This window comes from Triticum dicoccoides, chromosome 2B (genome assembly GCF_002162155.2).
Source record: "Triticum dicoccoides isolate Atlit2015 ecotype Zavitan chromosome 2B, WEW_v2.0, whole genome shotgun sequence".
In the NCBI taxonomy this organism is placed as follows: Eukaryota; Viridiplantae; Streptophyta; class Magnoliopsida; order Poales; family Poaceae; genus Triticum; species Triticum dicoccoides.
Window position 1 is genome coordinate 565567950 of NC_041383.1, and position 13902 is coordinate 565581851.

Below are 13902 nucleotides of genomic sequence, written 5' to 3' on the forward strand. Positions count from 1 at the left end.
ACCGGGTTTGCATGATTTTGTCAGCGGAAAAAGGTCAAGAGCAGGGCGCCATCATATGCCGTAACCAACTGAAATGCTGGCTTTTTTTGAGAGGGAAAGTAGTTAATACTTGTATGGTACACTGATTGACTAACTCAAAGAAGCATACATCCCCATGTCCTCTGCAGATTGATTCGGGACACGTGCTTGCTTGTTTCGTTTTCTCTCAAGAAGAAGAAGAAGAAGAAATGTGCAGTCTTTTCGCTCTTTCCGGTGGTCGACGCATGCATGAATTCGGGTGGATTTTCAAGTTTGATCCTTTTCAAATATGCACACGGTACAAGACCGGTGGAATCGGTGATGAGTGGAATGGGGATCGTTTAGCTTAAAGATGACATCAAAGCGAGCTCCTGATGCTTCCAAGCAAATCAAGATCAGGTACTGGAAATGATGAACCCTGTGGGTGCAGAATATGGAACTGGAGTACAATAGCCTTCGGGCGCACGCTTGCCTTATGAGGAAGAGGAAGATATTATTTCCTTTTTCTCTTGGACTACATTGGCCTTTCAGCAAAAAAAAAAAAAAAGTGGTTATTTTTCTTCTTGTTGGATCGAGTCCTGCAGTGGTCTTCTTAATGTAGGAAACAAATTTGTCCACAAACACATGGATGAATGTTTCAAACTTTCAATGCACTGGCTCTCTGTAAGCAAATACAGTATGGAAGACAATATGATGTTGGTAGGTCTCTCTCCTGCAGGTTCAGTCTTCTTAACATAATACTACTCCACCTTCGGTCTTCTTATTGAATTAAGAATGTGAAGGCCTTCACAGCCCTCCTTCCCGCGCAGGATGCAAATGAGCTACATTCGTTCTTCTAGGAGTAAGATTGTGTCCCACTTTATAAATAAAGTCATACGGTCGAATGATACAACTTCCTTATATTTCCTACCTTTTTACGGCTTTGATTTGATGCATGGTTCATGCTGTCACCCTCAATGAGTATCCAAAATTTGTTTGAAAACTGCTTGGTTGGTACGAACAAAAAAAATCTTAAGGGTCATATCCATGTAAGGATTTGTGCTTTACTTTGGACAATTTAAAATTGCCGAGATGACTATGTTTTTAACAAGCCTCTTTCTTTTAACTTTTTGTAGGCATCTTCAGGGCCGCCACATCGATCCGTATGTAGTTATCACTTCAGCTTGGGACACCGGGAAGCTCATGGCCTTCGGGTGCAACCGTCTGTAGATGGTTGCACAAGCATTACTCAATCGGTTTGGCCGCATGTCACTAGTAGATTTTGTTGTTAAAACATGTAATCTTTCTTTTGTACCAACAGGTTGTGGTATTTTTCTTTTTTTGTCGTGTTAGTTGATAATGTGTACTTGTCGAACCTCTTCATTCTTGTTCAATAAAGAAGACTGTGTGCATCATGATGATGCAGAGGTCGAGATCTTTACCTTTCCGGAAAAAATATGGCCAAACGAGACGGGGTTGAGGAAATTCTTGTATGAAGTGGATAAGAAATTCAGAAAAACAAATAGGGTTACGAATAAAGCATAAAGAATGCATTATAGGACGTGCATGGAGGAACCTCAAGCATTGCCATTGGTGTCGACTGACAACAACGATTTTTGAAAATTCTTCGCTATATTTGCACTAATCCCTCTTAATTTGTGAAGATGACCACTGATGTAGAGCTGACCCCATTAAATCCCTTTTGTAGTTTCGTTAATGGACGCCACCATCTTGTCGTCAAGCAAGAACCTGATGGCTCGATATTTTTGTCACTTTTACAAGAGGGATTTGAGATGGTTTTCACCTTTCGATATTTCTCGCGTCTTTCTAACGCTAATCTTTCAAGAAATAAGAAAACTTGTTTTCCTCATAATGTGTATGAATATATATATTTGAAAGGAAACCAATCAATATCTTATGAAATAAAGTAAAAGATGGAGCAACTCCCCTTTTGGTGAAACTTCACCAGTGTTTAGATCGCAAGACAACTTGCACTTGTACAACTAATTGTACCAGCCACCACTAGCTCTACCTAATGTATAGGAACAATTTTTTGGGGGGTTGGGGGGGGTAGCATCAAAGAGACACAACCGCTGCCAAACCATACAGAATAGAGGGAGAAGAGATTAGGAGAGGAAGAACTGTTCGAGATCCATTTCTTCTTGTTCATCCATCTCCATTTCTATTCCATCGCAACATCGCCATAGGGAGAGGAATTCCAAGTTGTAAGACTAGGGTTAATAACTTTGTTTGTACTCATCTTGAGATTGAGATCTATTTGATCATTCATCTTATTGTGGATGTTCCCATATTATCGATATGATTTCCCTTATCTTAATCTATGTGATGTTTGGTTATTCTCCTCCCATGCGCGAGTAATTCTCTCTAGACGTAAGAGATGTAGGTGATCGGTAAGATTTATTTGTGCCTGTTCTATACCTTGTCATTCGTGGTTATAGTTTATGATTGTTCAGTAAATTGTTTATCTATGGTGAGCGTAATGCATGTTGTCCAATTTAAGGAACCCATGTAACATGACCCGAAGATGTACATAGGTAACACATATTGTTTAGTGAATCCGTGATCTTTAGCTGACAGGTGGAGATATCTAAACAGAGCGAAGACAATATGAGATAACGGTGAACCACATAACCTAATGCATTGTTCCAGGCTCATGACCTTAGTTGTGGAGACAACCATGTTATGGCAACGTCGAAGCAGGACTATATGAAAGAACGAATCTGACGTGGAGAAGTTCGACCACTCAAGGGTGATCCGCCTACCGAACAAATAGTCTACGTATCAGAATCATGACACAAAGTAACTGGATTACCGCCGCACTGACACACTTGACATAAACCATGATTAGAAGTCTCTCCGCGCCTAATCTCACTATTGCAGGAAACAACCATTTATGTTCAGCCACTTACCTTTTGTTGTTTACTTTCAAGCCGTTACTATTATTGCTGCCACTATTAGTCTTCTTCATACTTTAGTATTTTCTTTTACAAGACAATAATACCAATTGCAGATTTTCAGACAGTTACTTCACACAAGATTGGTGACAACATGTGTCTGGCCGAAACGCCACTCACAATACTTTCCTCCGCTCTTTGTTGGGAATAACAATTATTGTGATACTTACATGAAGGTGCTACACTATCCTGTATGTCTTGCAAGGCATCAGAACCCAGGAGTAACTGAACTAAAACAAAGAAGTATCAACGGATGCTGACTAAGAACAACCCATCGTCGCCTGAAGAAAGGACCGGACGTTGCCGCAACGTCCTCACCCCACTAGTGTTGAAGAGGGCCGTCAGCTGCCACATAGTACTCATCCTCTGAGTCTGAGGTTCTCTTCCTTCTAGCTCTTGTGGCTGCTTTGGGCAAATTGCTAGGAGTACTTCTGCTGCCTTCATCTGAGGAACTGGAGGGACTAATGCCCTCACTCATGTGAATCTGCTCTTCTTCCCTGTTATGGCTATCACTTTGGTCTGACATGCTGAGAACTCTGACTGCTGACCCTGTGAATAGTTACGGATGAGATAGAATGAATGAGCATCACAAAATGCAGAGATTTTTGCAAAAGAATGATTCAAAAACTTAGTTTTAGTTTTCCACAGAAAGCATTTCGGATCAACCGATTTTCAAACTCGGTGATACCGAAGCAGTTTTGGAACCTAAACTAGTGATCTCGGTCAGACCGAGTCATAGTTCGGTGGCACCGAGACTGCTAGGGTTTCACTGAGTTCTAAAATCGGTCACACCGATTAGCAATTCTCGGTTAGACCGAGAGTTATTAGTGCAATGGCGTTAGCCGAATCGGTGGGACCGAGTTTTTCAACTCGGTGGGTCCGAGATGGTTTCGCGGAAACCTAACCCTAAATTTTCAAATCACATCTATTCTACGGATTGTTTTGACTGGATAGATGTGTTTCAATCGTGGCAAGAATCATAATGTACACAATGTGCTGAGAATCAAACGAGGATAGCACTGTGATCGAGTTCATACCCTAATTCGGCGATGAACTCGCTACAGCGGCAACGACGGGGATGAATTCCGTTGACGGCGGCGGAGACCAGCAACAGGAGGCGGTTGGCGACGAAGTCATTGATCCGGATACCTAGAAGGCAGAGCGAGCTATGCGCGGGCGAGAGGTTTGGAGAAAGTTTTCCAAAATTTTGCCCGTGTGTATATATAGCCCGACACTGTCGGTGTGACCGAGTTGAACAACTCGGTGGCACCGAGATGCATAACTGTTGACAGTTACAGCAACTCGGTGAGACCAAAAAGTTCGAATCGGTTGCACCGAGATTGAAAACCTAGATTGACTTAGTGATCTCGGTATGACCGAAATGGAAGAATCGGTCAGACCGAAACACACAAAGAAGTTTTGGAAGTTTAAGTCTATGACGAATCAGGGACTCCGAGTGCTCCTCACACAGAGTGGTTCGAATCTGACTTGATCAAATTTTGTGATGTAGCATGAATAGAGTTTGAGACAAGAAAAGCATAGATAGCTAGAGAAGGTTCTTAGGCATTCTTGTCCGTCCACTTGGCAACAAAGAAACCAATCAATCAAAGCAACAAGTGGATGTCCTCGAATGAGTTAAATATGCAACCAACATGCTCACACAATAAGATGGCAAATGAAATATGTGGCAAAGCATGCACAACCAATTCTAGCATCTATCAAACAATTGGCGATGACTAGGTCATCTATATATGAGTATATTGACTTAGGAGTCAAATGAGAACATTTGATCATAGGTCATACTCATCGTTTAAGCTCAAGTGGGGTTACCACTTTTACATAATTCATTGATGTGTTCACACCATTAGAGTTGCTTTGACTCAATTCTTAGAGTTAAGCTCCCCCTAGATGTGAGATCCCCCCTTAGAGGGATGAACTAACCTTGGGTTTTGTCGATGATGACTTCATGTAGGTGTTGAAGATGTGGATGCTTAATGTTGATGTAGATCATTTGGAGCAATCCTTTGGAGTGAGTAGCACTTTCAATACCTACATGGGTTAGTCCCACAAGGAACAAACAAGAATATCCATAGACATAGAGTGATGCACACACAAGATGATGTCCATGAAAGCATTAGGTTACCTTGTCCCTTGCCTTACCAACATGAGGGTTTGTGGCTCCTTGAACTAGTGCAAGATATGGAAGTTGATTGCACGTGTCCTTGCCATAACGATATGAGTGAAGAATGTTGGCGGAGTCACCCTCAAGAACTCTCTAGTTCTTCTTCTTAGGGATCCACATCATCTTGATGGGAATCTTTGGAGTTGCAGTTGTACTTGATGAAGTAGAACTTGACGTAGTCTTGGGAACTCACTTGACCAAGGCCTTAGGTGCTTCTTCAAATGCATCAATCTCCTCTTGAAGCTTGTCCTTGCCTTTGTTCTTGTGGTCTTGTGGTGGAAGATCATCTTGTGCTTGTGTTCCCTTGAAGGAAGTAGGATCATACTTCTCTTGTTGAGGAACAAACTTCGTCTTGGGGTATTGATCTTCTTCCCACTCAACTCCATTGGCATTGAACTTTCATTCAAAACCAACACCTTGATTCTTCCGGTGCCTTCCTTCCTTGCGTACAATTTCCTCGAATTGCTTACTCCCGGAAAGGCTTTTGTAAACACCTTTCTCTATAATTCCCTTCAATAAGCTATTTTCTTGCTCAAGTGTAACTTGGCTAAGAGAATCATTAGTGGAATCAAGAGAACTAATAGAAGCAACAATATTGGATTTAGCATTATTATTGTTACTACTACTAGAGGAAGAATCCTTCTTGTTCTTGTTACTAGACTTGACTTGAGGCATGTAAGTAGATAAGAGTAAATGCTTGGCAATGTAAGAAGAACTTTTCTTGCAAAGATCATCATTGATTGCCTTTAAGAACTCATGCTCTTGCTCAAGATTGAGCTTTTCAAAGCGTAACTTCTCATGAGTCATCAAAAGTTCTTGATGATCCACTAAGATAGTTTCATGAGCTAACTTAAGAGTGTTTAGTTCTTTAGTTAAAAGCTCAATCTTCTCCTTATCACTGTCATTCGTTTTATCTTGTTTAGCATGATTAATTGACGTTTCATCATAGTATTCATCACTAGAGTTGTCAATAAGTAAATCATCATCACCTAACAAGTCATCTTCATCACTATTGAAATCAACATACTCGGGATGAGTTACCTTGGGGCCTTTAGCCATGAAGCATCTTACAATTCCTTCATTTGGTGAATCAAATATGTCATAGGAGTTGGTCGACACAAGTGCTAGACCGGCAACACCTTCATCTTGAGTATGTTCGGAGTCGGAGTGATAGCTTCTCTTGGAGTGATGTTCAGAGTCGGAACAGGATACCCATTCACCAACATGAGCTTGATGTCTTCGTTTTGTGTAGCTCTTTGATGACTTGTCCTTCCTTTCCGAATCCTTGCTTCTCCGGGATGTTCTTCGTTCATAACGATCATCTATACACCTTCTCTCTCTTGGTGGTGATTCTTCTCTTCTACTTCTTCTCTTGGGAGAATCTTCTCTTCTCTTGTAGGGTGCCGTACACTCATTGGAATAGTGTCCGGGTGTCCCACAATTGTAGCAATTGCGCTCTCGACTGGAAGATCTTTTGTCATTGTAGGACCTTGACTTAGAGCTTCTTTCTTTGCTTCTATTCTTGTAGAATTTTTTGAAATTCTTCACCATTAAGCTCAATTCTTCATTGAAGGTTTGTTTATCACTTGATGATGTAGGAGCTTCACATGAGGGTTTGTAAGCACCACTTGACTTGTTGTGAAGTTCCTCTTTATCCTTGAGTGACATCTCATGAGCAACGATTCTACCAATGACTTCCGTTGGCTTGAGATTCTTGTAATTGGGCATCATTTGAATCAATGTGCACGCGGTATCATACTTTCCATCCAATGATCTTAGGATTTTCTTGATGATGAATCTGTCGGTCATCTCTTCACTTCCTAAGCCAGCAATCTCATTTGTGACAAGAGCAAGCCTAGAGTACATTTCAGCGACACCTTCACCATCCTTCATTTTGAACTTGTCAAGCTGACTTTGGAGCACATCCAACTTGGATTCCTTGACGGAGTCGGTACCTTCATGCATATCAATCAAAGTATCCCAAATTTCCTTTGCATTCTCAAGACGGCTGATTTTGTTGAATTCTTTAGGGCATAATCCGTTGAAGAGGATATCACAAGCTTGAGCGTTGTATTGCAGCATCTTCAATTCATCCGCGCTAGCTTCACGGTTTGGTTCCCTCCCATCAAAGAATTCACCTTGCAAGCCAATACACACAATAACCCAAACGGCGGGGTTATGTCCGAGAATATGCATTTTCATCTTATGCTTCCAACTAGCAAAATTAGTACCATCAAAGTAAGGACCTCTACGGTGATAATTTCCCTCGCTAGACGCCATCTCTCCTAGGTTTTGAAACCAAGGCTATGACCACCAAAAGCTATGGAAATCAAAGCAAATGGAGACCAAGGCTCTGATACCACTTGTAGGACCTTGAAGTATGTCTAGAGGGGGGGTGATTAGACTACTTGACCAATTAAAAACTTAACCTTTTCCCAATTTTAGACTTTGGCAGATTTTAGCTATCTTTGCACAAGTCAAGCAATCTTCACACAATTGAAGCAAGCATGCAAAGAGTATATGAGCAGCGAAAATTAAAGCATGCAACTTGCAAGAAAGTAAAGGGAAGGGTTTGGAGATTTCAAACGCAATTTGGAGACACGGTGATTTTTGAGCCGTGGTTCTGATAGGTGGTGCTATCGTACATCCACGTTGATGGAGACTTCAACCCACGAAGGGTAACGGTTGCACGAGTCCATGGAGGACTCCACCCAAGAAGGGTCCACGAAGAAGCAACCTTGTCTATCCCACCATGGCCGTCACCCATGAAGGACTTGCCTCACCAGCGGTAGATCTTCACGAAGTAGGCGATCTCCTTGCCCTTACAAACTCCTTGGTTCAACTCCACAATCTTGTCGGAGGCTCCCAAGTGACACCTAGCCAATCTAGGAGACACCACTCTCCAAGAATTTACAAACGGTGCGTTAATGATGAACTCCTTGCTCTTGTGCTTCAAATGATAGTCTCCCCAACACTCAACTCTCTCTCATAGGATTTGGATCTGGTGGAAAGAATATTTGAGTGGAAAGCAACTTGGGGAAGGCTAGAGATCAAGATTCATATGGTAGGAATGGAATATCTTGACCTCAACACATGAGTAGGTAGTTCTCTCTCAGAAATGGTAAGTTGGAAGTGTAGGTTTGTTCTGATGGCTCTCTCCAAGAATGAAGAGGAGGTGGAGGGGTATATATAGCCTCCACACAAAATCTAACCATTACACACAATTTACCAATCTCGGTGGGACCGAATCAACAAACTCGGTCGGACCGATTCAGTAAACCTAGTGACCGTTAGTGATTTTGGTGGGACCGACATGCAACTCGATGGGACTGATATGGTTAGGGTTAGGGCATAACGTAATCTCAGTGAGACCCATTACACAAACTCGGTGAGACTGATTTTGGTAACTAGCTAACCAGAGAGTTGGTCAGGTAAACTCGGTGGGACCGATTCGCTCTTTTCGGTGAGACCGAAATGTTACGAAAGGGAAACAGAGAGTTTACATTGCAATCTCGGTGGGACCGATCGCTCACTTCGGTTAGACCAAAACGTTACAAAGGGAAACAGAGAGATTACAATCCCATCTCGGTGAGACCGAGATCCCTATCGGTGAGACCGATTTGCCTAGGGTTTGTGGCAGTGGCTATGACATCTGAACTCGGTGGCGCCGGATAGAAAGAATCGGTGGGACCGATTTTGACTTTAGGTTTAGGTCATATGTGGATATGAGAAAGTAGTTGAGGGTTTTTGGAGCATATCACTAAGCACTTGAAGCAAGAAGCTCATTAAGCAACACCTCATCCCTCCTTGATAGTATTGGATTTTTCTATAGACTCAATGTGATCTTGGATCACTAACATATAAAATGTAGAGTCTTGAGCTTTTGATCTTGAGCCAATCCTTTTGTCCTTAATATTTTGAGGGATCCACTTTCATCATCCATGCCATGCCATTCATTGAGCTTTCCTGAAATATTTGTCTTGGAATAGTATTAGCTCAATGAGCTATATGTTGATATGAATTACCAAAACCACCTAGGGATAGTTGAACTTTCATCCTCCTCGTCTGGCTGCTCGTTGGGTTCTGCCTGCCTCCTCCCCGTCAAGCCGGAGCCCCAAGACACGCCTGTCAGCGCGCGCAGCCGCAACTCCGGCGTCTGCATCAACGACTCCAGCCGCAACTCCGGCGTCTGCATCAGCGACTCCACCCCCCATCCGGCCGCTTCGTCCTCGTCGAGCCCAAGCCGGAGCCCGACCTCCTCGTGGAGTACGAGGAGATAGCCCGGCGCGGCTTCTCTGACGAGGACGCCATACAGTGGGTGCGGGACGACTACCTCCGCGACGAGATGGCCCAGCAGCGCCGGGCCCTGGAGGAGATAGAAGCCCACAAGCGTGCACGCGAGGACGAGCACGGCATCGTGATCCTCGACAGTGACGATGACGAGGACGCCCCCGGCCCGTCCAACCCGCCGCGCCAACCGGGGGAGGGATGCAGCAGGGACGACGGCGGCGGATGCGGCGGCGACGACAACGACGACGACGACGGTGACTACACATGGTTCTACAGTCTCCTCGGCATGTAGAACTGCAAGGGCGGGCGGCGGGCGGCAGGGAGCGGTGAGGTAGACGACGAGGAGCGGCGATGGAGACGGCGAGGGGCAGCCCCTAGTAGTTTTTTCTTTTTTTTGTAAAATATGTTTAAATTTGAACGAACTCGTCGATGTTTGCGTTAAATTTGAGCCATGTTTGCGTCGTATTTAACTTTTTCAAAAAAAAGTGGGCGCCGCGACTGGGGGGCATCACGCCCCCAGCGCGCCGGTTAGCGCTGGTGCGCCCCCAGGGGACGATTTTTAGCCCCTCCTGGGGGGCCAACGGCTGGAGATGCTCTAAGAGTGTCGAACCCAACGAGGAGCAGAAGGAAATGATAAGCGGTTTTCAGTAAGATATTCTCTGCAAGCACTGAAATTATCGGTAACAGATAATTTTGTGATAAGGTAATTCGTAACGGGTAACAAGTAACAAGAGTAAACAAGGTGCAGCAAGGTGGCCCAATCCTTTTTGTAGCAAAGGACAAGCCTGGACAAATTCTTATATGGACAAAAGCGCTCCCGAGGACACATGGGAATTATAGTGAAGCTAGTTTTCATCACACTCATATGATTCACGTTCGTTACTTTGATAATTTGGTATGTGGGTGGACCGGTGCTTGGGTACTGCCCTTTATTGGACAAACATCCCATTTATGATTAACCCCTATTGCAAGCATCCTCAACTACAAAAGAAGTATTAAGGTAAATCTAACCATAGCATGAAACATATGGATCCAAATCAGCCCCTTACGAAGCAACACATAAACTATGGTTTAATCTTCTGTCACTTTAGCAACCCATCATCTACTTATTACTTCCCAATGCCTTCCTCTAGGCCCAAACAACAGTGAAGTGTCATGTAGTCGACGTTCACATAACACCTCTAGAGGAAAGACAACATACATCTCATCAAAATATCGAACGAATACCAAATTCACATGACTACTTATAGCAAGACTTCTCCCATGTCCTCAGGAACAAACGTAACTACTCACAAATCATATTCATGTTCATAATCAGAGGGGTATTAATATGCATAAAGGATCTGAACATATGATCTTCCACCAAATAAACCAACTAGCATCAACTACAAGGAGTAATCAACACTACTAGTAACCCACATGTACCAATATGAGGTTTTGGGACAAAGATTGGATACAAGAGATGAACTAGGGTTTGAGAGGAGATGGTGCTGATGAAGATGTTGATGGAGATTGACCCCCTCCCGATGAGAGGATCGATGGTGATGATGATTACTCCCTCTCAGAGGGATGTTTCCCCGGCAGAACACCTCCGCCAGAGCCCTAGATTGGTTCCACCAAGGTTTCGCCTCGTGGCGGTGGTGTTTCGTCCCGAAAGCTTGCTTATTATTTTTTCTAGGGTGAAAGACTTCACATAGCAGAAGATGGGCACCGGAGGCCTGCCAGGTGGCCCACGAGGCAGGGGGCACGCCCAGGGGGGTAGGGCGCGCCCCACCCTCGTGGACAGTGGGTGGCCCCTCTCTGGTATTTTCTTCGCTCAGTATTTTTTATTAATTCCAAAAATAACTTCCGTGGAGTTTCAGGACTTTTGGAGTTGTGCAGAATAGGTCTCTAATATTTGCTCCTTTTCCAACCCAGAATTCCAGCTGCCGGCATTCTCCCTCTTCATGTAAACCTTGTATAATAAGAGAGAAAATGCATAAGTATTGTGACATAACATGTAATAACAGCCCATAATGCAATAAATATCAATATAAAAGCATGATGCAAAATGGACGTATCACCCTCTGCCCTCTTGCTCTGGTTTGTAGAGCGCCGAACCTGCCGCATGTAGAAAGGGCTGAAAAAAGTTGACGTTGAGGTCACATGCAAAGTATAGAAGGTAGATGAACCACCCAAAGTTGAAGACGAAGAAGCTTCGAGCAACGATCCAAGACCGTCCGAAGACACCACTGCACCATGGCCATAAGTTACATGAGCCACGCGCCATCGTTACTGAGTACAGTTGACTGTACATGAGTTTTCACCAGAGCCCGGCACATGGGTGCAAATTTATAACGACGCCCCCAAGAGCAACATCCGCAGGTGTTGCTGCTGCCAACGCTGAAGCATGCAACTTTCACTTGATACCTCCCACTCAGCATGCCAAGGAACCTATGCCAACAATCCAATCATAAGGGAAGGGCCATCACGACTGTTCAAGACCTCGAGATCAAGATCTGGGCCCAACCATGGCCAAAGACAATGACCTTAGAAGGACCACCCAAAACCACTCCCCTTATTGTCTGCATAATTGAGGGGCATATCCAACAATGTCACCATGCTGCATGCTGGAGGGCTAGATGTGTAGCCCGCCATCTAGGGTCGCTGCCCCAACATGCAAGAATAACTACAATGCTATTAGATAGAAATTGCCATGTTATGACAACGCTATCAACAGAAAATATGGCATGTTGCACCATAGAAAGAATTGCCGTGCTACCTTTTCAGTTATTGTCATGGTGTCAGAAGAGGATTGAAACAAAGAAGAATTGTCATGCTCCAAGATAGAGATTTGCCACCCTACAGTAAAAGAATTGCCATGCTACAAGATAGGAGTAAATAGTAAAAAACTACCACAATTAGGGCGACCCTTATATAAACAAAAATGCTACATCTACGTAAAGCCTTACGAAGACTTACGTAATCTCTCTATAACTAATCTCTCCGCCCCCCTGATTTCAACTGGGTGGGCCCCCTCCCTAATTTCTTCCAAACAAAAATTGCCATCTCAGCTCCTATGTTAATCACGTAACAACCTTTACGTAGATGTAGCATTGCTCTTATATAAAACTACCACTTTTCATAACCCTAACATAAAACTACCAGTTTCGTCGTATAATATTTTTTTGCAATTTTGCTACCACTTTCTTTTAGTTGCTAGTTAGATCAGAATTGATCACAATTATGACAGAGATGGCCCACATGTCAAGGCTGACTTGGCAAAAAAGCCAAATCTGTTACATTAACTGGTATGCTAGACATTATGACATGTGAGGCTCACATGTTGATATGTATAAAAACCAAATCGCTAATGGGGCCGCGGCCTCCTTGGGAGCGCCGGTGGACAAACTCCGTGATGGAGTCCACTCAGTAGGGCATGACGACACAGCTGAACAACAGGATGCATCTACCGTGAGCTATCTTGTGCAATGCCGCACCCAGGGCGACCAACAGGAGGTTGCGGGGTGTCCGAAGAAATCAGAGACGGCGAGCTCCATGGCGGCCGGAGCATGACTATGCGTCCTGGGAGAGCTCATGGTAGGCACACTCTACAGAAGGCCATGGTCAGTTTGGGCGAGCGAAGGGGGCACGGGAAGCTTGGCATCACCGAGTTCTCTTTTATTCCCCAAATGAAAGAGTTTGACAAGCAATATCCACCAAAGATATGTTGTATTGCAGCAATTTGACCAGGTATTCTCTGAGGTCCTTTTTAGTCTCCATATAAATTTTGTCCAAAGTAAAAGTATCTCTACTTTGACCAAACTTATAGAAAAAATTATTAAAATTCACAATGCCAAATCAATTTTCTTAGATTCATTGCGAAATGTGTTTTCATAGTATATATATTTTGTGTTGTAGATGTTGATATTTTTTTATATAAATTTGATCAAAGTTTGTAAAGTTTGACTTGACAATAATCTAATACGCGGAGTAAAAAGTGATGGGGAATGTTGCAGAAAATAAATTTTTTCTACGCTTCACGAAGATCAATCTATGGAGTCATCTAGTAACGAGAGAGAGGAGTGCATCTACATACTATTGTAGATCGCGAGCGGAAGCGTTCAAGAGAACGGGGTTGAGGGAGTCATACTCGTCGTGATCCAAATCACCGAAGATCCTAGTGCTGAACGGATAGCACCTCCGCGTTCAACACACGTACGGTTGGGGAAGACGTCTCCTCCTTCTTGATCCAGCAAGGGGGAAGGAGAGGTTGATGGAGATCCAGCAGCACGACGGCGTGGTGGTGGAAGCAGCAGTGATCTCGGCAGGGATTCACCAAGCTCAGCGAGAGGGAGAGGTGGCACGGGGGAAGAGGGAGGCGCCAGGGACTAGGGTGCGGCTGCCCTCCCTCCCCCCTCTTTATATAGGGGGCCTAGGGGGTGCGCCGGCCCCTAGAGATCCCATCTCAAGGGGGGG